This window comes from Heterocephalus glaber, unplaced genomic scaffold, assembly GCF_053883595.1.
Source record: "Heterocephalus glaber isolate CG9 unplaced genomic scaffold, H.glaber_assembly_v1.0 deba00000122, whole genome shotgun sequence".
NCBI lineage: Eukaryota > Metazoa > Chordata > Mammalia > Rodentia > Bathyergidae > Heterocephalus > Heterocephalus glaber.
The window spans coordinates 30,369,729-30,382,003 of NW_028258138.1; positions in this window are offsets into that span (position 1 = coordinate 30,369,729).

Sequence of the window (12,275 nt, forward strand, 5' to 3'; positions counted from 1 at the left end):
TTTGATTTAGAATTATGACATGGATTCATTTAGATGACATGTAGGAAATGTCCTGTATGTAAATTCTATTTTCTTCCCTGCAGTGTCACAACATGCCAGCAAACTTTCAGTTATTTGCCTCAAATGTATTATGTATACTGGTAAATAAGCAAATAAGTGTACTCGCATTAATATATAAATGTAAAATTTGAATTGCATTTCAGAAGCTCTTTCTTTTTCAATATTAGAGAAGAAAATTTATTACATTATTATCAACTGTACACTCGTAAAATGCCCTGGTATACTCGTCTATTGGCAATCAACAGATATGTAAATCTGTTTTTTTATTTTTTATGTAGTTTTGCAGGTGTTATGAGAAGAGATCAACTAAGGAAGTGTTTGCTTTATTTCATCTTCTTCAAGTTCTTCCTGTTATTTGGCCAAACCAGTAGCAACTGGTGCTCACGTTGAGTATTCAGAAGTCATTAATTATCAATAAAAGCTTATTTTATATGAGAAAAGGCAAAGATAGAAACAAAGTCTTTGTAAATAGGGAGAAGTGGAGGGGTTGAAGAGAGGGCATGGGAATGGGGAAAAAATAAGAACTAAGATACATCATGTAAAGGTACAAATTTCGAATGAAGAATGTAACTTCATTGTATACCTAAAATGTACCAATAAACTTAATAATAATAATAATAAAAGCTTGTTTTGCCATTGAACCTTTCATACTTATTGTTTTTTATATTTTTTCTTCTTTCAATATACCTACTTCAAAAATTATAAAAACCGGTGTTCAGTTAGTAGAGTCTTCTCCTGAATTCCACCCCTATACCTAAAGTTTGGATTTTTGGCTTAGTTTGTGCTAATATTTTTCTCATCATTTCTGAAGAGATACCATTTCTGAAGATTCACTTAGGCCCTCATCCTGTTCTCAACAAAAATCTTTGATAAACATAGGTCATTCCCTGGACATTTGAGGATAATTCATGTTGTGGATATGTTCTGAGGTAACTTTCATAAAAGTAAAAGTCAGAATCCCCAAATATCTTTAATTGTTCTTTGATCATAATTAAGAGTAGCTTGATTGAAAGACATTTTCAGAAGATACAAGTAATTTTAAAATATAAAAAGAAGTAGATTAACAATTTAGTTTAGTTCATGTGGATAAGAGAAAAGGCTAATGAAATTACATACATATATATACACACACACACACATATGTATTTTTTAACTCTTATGTTGTGTCCTGATGCTATGAATTTTAGCTTTTAAGTCTCTTTACCAAAAAGATGAATGGTTTTCCTGTAACACTGAAAGATATTTATGTTGTTAGAAAGATAGTTGACTGAAAATTTTAATGATATGGAAAAATGTTTGTTATAAGAAGCTATGTTTACAAGAATGTTACTTGTACAAAATGTGTCTCCTAGCTTTAAGTGGTAGATTATTTTTAGCATATAAAGTTAATATCCTCAATGTCATTCGACTGATTGATCTGGGAACTACAACTCCATTGATCCAACTTAAAAAATAACATTACTATATTAACTTAACCACTTTCATAATTCAGAATTATAATTTTTTTGTCCAAACTATAGCTCTTTTCCAAGCACTACATAGAATACAGACTCCCAGGTACAGGTTTGGGCTTCCTAAGGCATACTTTCCCCTTATATTCAAGATTGATTCAATCATTAATGAACACATGACCCAATTTAGCAAATCTTTCTTCAATACTTATAATTGAGGCTCTGAAACATTGGTACATCGCTGTGGGGATCTAAGCAAAAATTATATGTCTTGGCTATGGAGAAACAAAGAAAACCAGAATCACAAAAGCAGAAACTATGAAGAAAGCAGAGATGAGATATCACTTGGCACTAAAAAGAAAAGAAAAAATGTTACTCAGTTTTGGGATTTTTTTTCCCTAGTCCTTCTTAAAGCTTAGCTACATATTTTCTTTGGTGTGCTTTATGGAATATCTTTTGATTATTCTAGTGCATCTTCTGATTTTATTCTAGTTTCTTTGAATAGGAATTCTGTTTCCTGAATATTATGACTCTCTGAATAAAAGTAATCTCATGTGAATCTTTTTGAACCCACATCTGGCTACCTTGGAGTTCTCAATTCAAAATATTTATGAAAACATCATTGAGGTGAATTATTTCTTAGACATTATCATGGATGCATATGGTTGTATTTCTAGGACTAACTGTATCGATTCTCTAAATTCCTTTACTGCTGGTATTCAATCTTAAGTGTGGTATGTGCTCCTTCCTGTTCTCAGGTAAGCTACGTTGTTGTTAGTCAAATAAGGTGCACCTTGACTATTCTTGGTAGTTCTCTGATGGTTGTTACTGTAGTTTTGTTATAGTTACCAAGAGCAACCCAATGCTTGTCAGTACCAAAGATCGTGGTTTTAGAAATCACTTGGATATGCTATGGAAAAATATGGATGTCTGGAATGGATCTCAGCACTCAGAACTTTAATAATTATGGAATCTGAAGCATGGCCTCATCTGACAACCAGTAGCTACTCTGAGACTATTAGCGCCCTAAGGAGACACATAGATACATGAGACCTTTGATGAAACTCAATGACCTTCCATTTTCCTATTTATAACTCCAAGTTCAAGGACATAAATAGGCCACAGAGTTTTCAGACTAAGAAATCAAGATGTTTATTTTCCCTAAGTGGCCATTTATCCGTACATGGGCACAAAGAACTTTCAATTCACAGCCAAGAAAACCAGTTAGCAGAAAGATGAGACAGAATTGAAATATTCAGATAGAAGAATTAGATTGAATAGGTTGCCTTTGCATTTTGTGAAAAAATGTTTTCTTTTTGTCACTGAATCAACCATTCCTTAAAATGGTAAAATTTGAGGGTCAAAATGATATTTGGGAGTGGAGATGTTGGTCTTTTTCTTTGTTCCAATCCCAGCTCACAAATGGTTAAAACCAGTGTGCTAAAGTAGGAAAGCCCTCCCCCCAAAAAATTCAGGTCCAAGCTTTCACAACAATCAAGTTTTCCCTAAAGTGTCTTCCACATAACACCCACTGGTTACTACCGGCATTTTATAGGTACATGATTATTTCAAGAATCTGGAATCATCTTTCTTAATAAGACATTCAGCTAACACTTAAAATACTGTAACACTAATACTCAATTCTACATACTTAAATACTAATACTTTAGTATTAATAGTAATACTAAATTACTATTAATACTAAATACTTAATACTAATACTTAAAATACTACATTATTCTGTGCTTATACTTATGAGTTGTTTTTGGGTGAATGAAAAATAATTTTCTTTATTAATTCCTTATGTATAAAGGTTTTTGAACTCTTTTAAAACTCTATTAAAACTTTAAAAACTTCATTCATTGAAAAAGACTGAAATTAAAATTTTCTATATAATTGGGATTTCTGTAATTTGAAGACAGGTAAATTTCTGCATGTGGATTATAATAGTCATGTACATAATAAATCATTTTTAGTATGGGCAACTATCCAGTTAGATTTTCAAATCTGATTTGAAAAATTATGGGCAGCTAGATAGCTGTGTACATGACTGAACCTCTTTAAAGTGCCTGGCCATAACATTTATAAAAAAGATGTCTCAGAATGTTCTGGAAAAGTTCAGATTCTTGATTAAAAGCAGAGATATTTTGTGTTTATTCATAAGTTATTCTGTTCTCAGAAAAAAGTGACTCATGATCATATGTAATTGGTAAACAGATGGAGAGAAAGATTATGCACTTTTGTGTGTGTATGTGTTTTCTTTTCAAAGAAGAAAAAAGGTAATTTTCTTCTCAACTTAGTTAAAGAGAGCAATGAAACAGATGTAGCCAATTTCATGCTTTAGAATGACAAATTTTTTGAATTAGAAATGGATGAAGCATAATAATAATGATGATGATGATGATGATACTTATATTATCATCACTCCATGTAGATCATAGCTAGAATTTTTTTAAAAAATTATTTTTAGAATCCAAAACAAGAGTTTGCATATTTAGGATCCTGATCTCTTAGTATGTAATAAATGAGTAAATCAAAGTTTCAGAATGTATTAACTGTGTAAATGTAGTTTTGAGATATATCAAGGGGTATTATTCAAAATAAAATATTTGCAATTAAGTAAATATAGGGAAAACTTTAAAAAAATTGGACCCAGGGCTGTATGCAGGTTAAGCACGTATACTTCCATTGAGATGTACCCCCACTCCCAGATAAATTTCATTATGATTGTATTTCCCAGAAACTTTTAAATGTTAATTCACATTGTGAAATATATATAAATATATATTTATATAAACTATATATTTTTGTGTATAATATATACATATGTTTATGTATATATACATAGATATACCAATTTTCAAAGGCATTTCACTACAGAATTACTTTTTCTCCTTAGGGTATCTTAAGAAGCAAGGTTCTATAAAACCCCCTTCTTTGTACTGAAATGCCCCTCACAAATTAAGTTTTCAAAGTTGTCATTTTGTATGATATTCACTAATGAGTAGACTAAATGGCTTCTAACTGGCTTGATAATGTTAACCAATCTCAAATAAATGAATTATGCACTGATTTCTATCTATATTCTGGTTAACCTTTTCTTTTTGTTCATACTGTAGAAGTTCATAGTAAAATATGCTTTAATTTTAACATAGAAATCTTCATCAGCAGGAGGAAAAGAGCCCTATTTCTACCTTGAAATTATACCAATTTGTAATTCTGGATAATAAACTACCTAGACTCTTGATAAAATACATCACTGTAAGAATAATATTCATCATCATTATTATTTCTTCAGGAAGAGAATTGGCTTTTGGGTATTCTTAGACTAATCACATCTGCCACTGCAAAATTTGGAGTTAGAAGAAAATGCTTTAAGATTTCCTGGATCACATCCCTAGATAATGAAGAACTTCATTAAATATAGAAAGCTTGCTATAGCCTCACCTCTCACTGATTTAATATATAAAATCTTACAGTACATATGGAAATTATATTTACATTTTCAAATCCACAAAGTTTCATAGCAGTTTTTGTAAGAGAAAGTTAATATCACCCTCTATCCAGCAGTGGACAGGAGTTAGTGTTTGGATTCAACTCCTTTCTGTGCCTGATTTCAATCAAAAAGAAACAATAGCAACAACAACAATGACAAAATATTCCAAAGCCAGTTTTTTCAAGTAATGTTAGCTTGCAACCTCTGCAAGAAAGCAAAGATTTTCCATCTGAATGCTATCTTGACATGAGCTCTGGTGCTTTTTCAGGATAACCATGCAAAATAGGCAATGGTGTACCTGTTGAAGAATGAACTAGAAACCTGCATAAGTCTACTATGGAAAATGACCAGATTGTGTTGTGACAGTAATGAATAGCTATAATTAAAGTGAGCCAGTCAGGACAAGCAAAGTGCTTTTCTGTCTGTCTTTTCTTGTCTGTCTACAAGTCCAACTTCAGTTATAAGGCCAAAGACAGATATAGATGCCATATTTCCAGAGGATCTAAGGATCTATGGGAGTATCTGTTTCCTACTCATTGGAACTGTTGGAAAAGTTCAGTTCTTAGAAGTTATACCACTGAGGTCCCCATTTTCTTACAGGCTGTAAAAAAAAAGATCAGTCAGTCAAGCCTTGTAAAGATTGCAATATTCTTTGGTTTTTGTTCCCCTTGTTCCATTTTCAAAGCCACCAAAATAGATGAAACCTTCTCACATTAGATTTCTCTGACTCTTTTGTCATCTTTCGTGCTTTGAAGAATTCATGTGATTAGACTGGAACACTCAAATAATCTGGGAAGATATCATTTTAAACTCTTTAACCTAGTCCTATCAATAAAGTCACATTTCTGATGTAAGTTAAATCTTCATAGGCTCAGGGGTTTAGGTCATGGATATGTTTGGGGATGGGGGATTATTTTGCCTACCACAGAGAATAAATGTGACATTATCTTAACTCATTTTTAATCAGAAAATGTATATTAGAACAAGTACATGGGACTGAAGTAAAATCACAGCAGGGGCAAAGCTTAAAGTTGAATTTACTTTATCTATTAGATTACCAAAAATAAAAATATGACAATATCAAGTGTTGACCATGGTGTGGGCAAACAAGCAGATTTGTATACTACCAGTAGAAGCATACGCTGGTTTATATAAAAGCATATTTTCACATAAACATGAATTTTAATTACTTTTTAGTATAAAATTATTTCTAAGTATCAAAAGTATATACATCAAAATCATCATAATGATTGCTTTAAGGGAGACTGTAATAGTTAATTACGTCAATTTGTGGGAGAAACACTCAACTAAATTGGATCAGCATAGTCCTGAGTGTGGCTGAAGGGATTTACTGAAGACAGAAGACCCACTGTGGGTGTAAGTGGCACAAGCAATAGGTTTGTAGTCTGAATGGAATAAACAGGAAACAAAGGAAGGATTCCCTCTGTTTCTTAGAGGAGCCCCAGTCTTCACCTTCACCTTGGATGTCGTCTCCTGGCTTACATCACAGACCCTTCAGCCTTCCATTGCAGATCCTGTGGCCTCCTGATACGGACTCACATGGGACACTGCAGGGAGCTCCAGGCCTTCAGCCTTTGGCTGAATCCTTTAGATCTCCAGGAGCAAACAGCCCTTTTGCTCTCTTTCACTCACATGGTGTGAGTGGCCATTTAAGCCTACCTTTTATATCATTACATATTTATATATCTTGGATTAAATCTGTTTCTCTAGTGAGCACTGACTGACATAGGGACAGAAGAGAGAATAAGGCTTTGCATAGTTATTTGGACCTTACTTTATTATAATTTATGTATTTTTTAAGTATAGAAGCAAAATATGTAAAATGAAAAATACTGTACTAAGGGATTTTTATTGTGAAAAGCAAAAATAAGGGTCATTTCCCTTTAAAATTCATAAAGCTATCATAAAATAAGAAAAAGGATATCTGTTTAAACTATGTATACATGATCATCAAAGCATTTTCTAATGATTATTTAGAAAAAGAGATGGTAACTTTGAGGGAACAAATTGTCCCAATGCCAGCTGACACAAATAATTTACCCTGGAACACAACCCTGACTGACATATTACCTGTGGCTGTTTCCTGATAAAGAGCATGGTCATCACTACAATAGAAACCATATGACCTAGAAAGCCTATAATATCTATTATAATATATAATATTATAATATATAATGTTTATCTGCCCCCTTATCCCATTTTCTTAGAAGATACCTTATTAGAGCTGGTAAGTGGTATGAAATGCAAGTCTACCACCTAATTCCCACACAACTATAACTGTACATGGTTATATGGATCGTGAAATTTCTTAGCAATAAGGAAACCAAGCATCTCCTTAAAAATAATGATGATTCCAGTTTCTAGTGAAAAAAAAAAAGTGCTAGTGTAATTAAATGTACAGTCTCATCTTCCATTCAGCCACTGACTCTTCCACTTAAAGGTATATATTGTAGAGCAGAATATTTTTTGGTTTCTGACTGGGGACTCATCAAATAATTGTGCCTCACTGTGTTTGTATAGAGTCTCTACCTAATTCTTACACATTTTCTATTTCATTTAATCCTTTGAGCTTCTGTCTCAATGATAGAATTAATAGTCTCATTTTACAGCTGAAACTCAGGTTCTGAGAAATTGGGTGAGGTTATTTACTTAGTACGTGACATAGGGCACCTCAGCTCTAGGTACCAGTATGCATTTTTCCCTGTACAATGTTTCCTTCCTTCCTTTCCCTTTCTTTGTTTCTTTTCTTTCTTTTTCTTTCTTTTCTTTCTTTCTTTCTTCCTTCCTTCCTTTCTTTCTTTCTTTTTCTTTCTTTCTTTCTTCTTTCTTTCTTTCTTTTTCTTTCTCTCTCCTTCCCTCCTCCTTCTGTCCTTCCTTCTTTCCTTTCTTTTTCTTTCTTTCTCTCTTTCTTTCTTCTTTCTTTCTTTCTTTTTTCTTTCTTTCTTTTTTCTTTCTCTCTCCCTCCCTCCCTCTTCATTCCTTCCTTCCTTTCTTTCTTTCATTCTTTCTTTCCCTCCCTCCCTTCTTTCCTCCCTTCCTCCTCCTTGCGCAGAGGATTAAATTTATGGCCTTATACATTCTAGGCAATTGTTTTAATATTTAGCTATACACCTGGCTTTACTTTTCTTCTTGAATGAGTTTCTAAGATGAATATTTGGTAGGTGTATACTGTTGCTTATTCTTTTGTTTAAAGTTGAAGAATCCTATATATATATATTGAAATGGCTTAGTTTCAGAGAGTAAGATCTTTAAACACCATCTATTTGCTCTTTGTAAATCAAATTTCTCCAGCATTCACCACCTTCAGGTACAATTCAGGTCATCCTGCAATTGCACAGCTGCAGCCTTCAGATCCCCACCTAGAAACTGCAGTCTCTCATAGATCCCCACAAGTCTGATTAATAAGATTAATTGATTATAAACTAGTGTAAACTTCTACTCACCACAATCTTATAAACATAGAATCTCTCCCCACTCTTTTGGGCACAAGTGCAGGCTTTAATTGCTCTGTTCTACCTCTTTGCTCTGAGACCTACCAGTGCTGCACATTGGCTTCCAATTTCCTCTTCCAATTGTGACATGGCATGGTGGTCTCTTGAGAAAGGGAAAAATTCATTTGATTTTCCTTTGATATTCTTGGAGTATGATGTCTAGGGTTCCAAAATAAAAGGATTCTTTGTTTTCATCAACCCAGTTATTTTTCTTCCCAGTGCTTAGATATGCACTGGTCATATCAGATGGTCAGATTGCAACTGATTATTCTGTCTGCCACCTCCCTATTCATGAATCCACCACTCTCTGCTAAATGTACAGGCTTTGTGAGTATAATGGTCTGTAATACATGCTCCTATTTCTATTTTGGTAATTTTCTCCTAGGGCTCCTTGTGGCTTTTCTTCAAATCTTGCTTCTGTTTACCAACCTCAATATGAGAATCATAATAAAAAATTATGCCTCAACAGTAGTGATAACTATACACTATCTTTTTGTACTCTGGATGTATTTGAAATTACCTTTCTAGAATCTTTGAAATTAGAGTGAACTTTATTTGAAAGTTAAATCTGAGAGAGAACATAGATAGTGATATAAGAGAAATGTTCTATTTCATTTGCCCAAATACCATATCTTGCTTAAATACCCATAAGACACTTATATGCTGTGATGGCCAATTTCATGTATCAGCTTTGCTGGACATAATGCACAGATATTTGATCAAATACTCTTCTAGATGATTCCATGAACTGGTTTTAGATAAAAGTCATATTTAAGTAGGTATACCTCGAGTAGATTTTTCTCCTTAATGGTAGTGGGCCTCCTCTAATCAGTTGAAGGGCTGAATAGAAAAAAAAAAATAACCTCCCTCAAGCAAATGAGAATTCTGTGGCAGGCAGCCTTCAGATTTAACCTGAAACATTGGTTCTACTATGGGTGTTATGGTCTAAATAACTGTGTCCCCTCAAAATTCATGTGTTAAAATCCTCACTGCCAAGGTGCTGGCATTATGAGGCATGAAGCCCTCATGAATAAGATTAGCATGCTTTTATAAAAGAGGCACCAGAGAACTAGCTTACAACGGGTGAAGATGTAGCTACAAAACACCATTTCTAAACCAAGAAACGGATCCTTATTGAACAGTGAATCTGCCATGTCTTTAAGATTTTGAAGTCTTCAGAATTGTGTGAAATTACATTCTACTGTTTATTACCTATGCTGTGTATAGGATTTTATTATAGCAGCCTGAAACAGACTAAGACTCTGGGATTTTAGACTGTCAGCATGCACTTACACATGCTAGCCTCCATAACTGCATGAGACAATTCTTTGTAGTAAATCTTTCCCACTCTTTCTTCACATATACACACACATGTGCACACAAACACACACACATGCACATTGTAGTGGTATGTTTCTTTGAAGAACTTTGACTAGCATGTATGATTCAGAATATGTGACTAATTAAATGTGTTGGCATTTAAAAGTTCATCGTAGATATAGGCACCCAATAAACTTTTAGGATACAACATTTAATAAGGAAAGTGCATATATTATCTGGAAATCTATTTACCATTATGGTGGCCAGGCTTCAAGAAGTATCTCAGTAATCCCAGCTCCCAAATGGTATTCACACTTGTATGCAGTATTCTTACCTTGCATTGAGATTAGTCCATATGCCCAGTGGTATATACCAGAATGCTATGGATTTATAGATACCGCCTATCAAACAATAGGGTTTTTAAGAAGTTTAAGGCAATTTTTCCCCCAGTATTTTAACAGAAGTGTGAAGTAGAGAAGAATTTATCTCACCAGTTTGTGGCTGTGACCTTTGTTTAATAAAGTGAACCTTAGAAAGATTCAAAAATACTGTTATGAAAAGTTATATTTGAAAAATCACAGAGTGCTTGGCTGAAGGGGACAGACAGAAGAAAATGACAGGCTTTGTACTTCCAAATTTCGGCAATCACAAAGAAGTTGCCCACACATGCCCTTTTGTGAAAAAGAAAGGATAATTTAGGGCAGCACCGAAATTCCAGAGCAGGGAGCCCAGAACCATGATAAATCATTTGCAGGTAGAATTTAGCCTTCGTCCTAATCAAAGATGTTTCCACATGAGCCTGAATGCATGTCAGATTCACCGTGGACCAATCTGTGTGACTTCAATTTATATAACCCATCTTGAGTAAGACTTCCGGTAACAGTTATCGTAATCCTGTCCTGCTACTGCATGCTAACTTTGTGTGTTTGTGTGTGGTGCACAGAGATCACAGGTCTCTCTAACCTACAGGTCTCCAGATTGAAACAATCTGGACCCAAGGTGCTTTTCTTAAGGAAACACACACAGAGAATATCAACTGCATTTAGATCTGATTTAGAACATGAAATTCTGGATGTCACATTGAAGTTGTAATGGGATGAGACTTTGGGGTTTTTTGGGAGGGAGTGGACTTCACATGTCAGACATGAATTATTGGTGGAATGAGGGTAGATTGTAATAGCCAGCCTCCAACTTAGCTTCAACAAACCCCGTGTCCTGAAATGCAAACTCTTTTATACTACCTCCCACACTTCAACAAGATAAGCTCTTTGACAAATAAGATGTATTAGAAGAGATGACATTTCACTTCTGAGGAGATTATAAATGATACCAGGAATTTCATCTTCACACTTTCAATCATTCCTTTCCCTATCTCTCTCCCTCTCCCTCTTTGGTTATCTCAGGTCCCTTACTCTGGGGAAAGTCAGCTCTTATTTCATGAGTAGCATAACAGAGAAACCTGTACAGAAGAACTGAGGCCTCTGATCTGCAGCCAGTAGAAAACTGAGGGCCACTGTCAACAGCTACATGGGTTCACTTGGAAATATGTCCTATTGTCTTCGCCAAGCTTTCTTCAGACTTCATCCTGAACCTTGATGGCAACCTTCCGGGGCACTCTAAGACTGAACCATCCAGTTATCACTGATTCCTACTTACCTTCTTAATCTATGTGATAAAATAAATGTTTTTTGTTTAAATTGTCCAGTTTTGGAGTGATTTATTTTGTACTAATTAATAACTAATATAACCATCCAAGTATTTATTAATATCATTACTAGATCTTCTACTTTGTATAAGATGCTGACAGACTTATAGTTTAAGCTCAACAGAAGATCAGAGGAAAAGAAGATTAGACTGAGATGGGAAATTCACAGAAAGTTTCATGGCCTTAACTTTTAACTGAGGCTTGAAAAGATGGTGGAAAATTGAACAAATATAGAAAAAAAAAAAGCCATTTAGTGCAAGGGCTTGGTAGGCAGGTAGCCAGATTCTTGAAAAATTAAGTAATAGAGTAGTGATAACAATGGAGCTTAAAACTTGTAACATTTAAATGTATTGCATGTGGGTTTATACACAATGATTGTCCATAACATTTCTGTATATAGTTATGTAAAATCATCTCTTGTTGACATTCAGCAGATATATCTCTTTGCCAAATACTGAAAATCTTAGACTGAGCTTCCTGACTATAGATGGTTGCAGATATTATTTCCCTCTAAACTCTAGTAAGATTCCTGCAGTCACGGTTAAAGTCATTCATTAGCTTTGTTTTTGTAATTGTATTTTGGTGTCTTATTACAAAAAGATATTTTCCTTGTACTTCCTAAATCTTACCAAGGGGCTGGACCTATTTCCATGTTTTTCTAGTTATTGCCTTGGATTCTGATTCTAAATAGAAATTTCAAGCATTGTTATGTTAACCCATCTGTTTTTTAG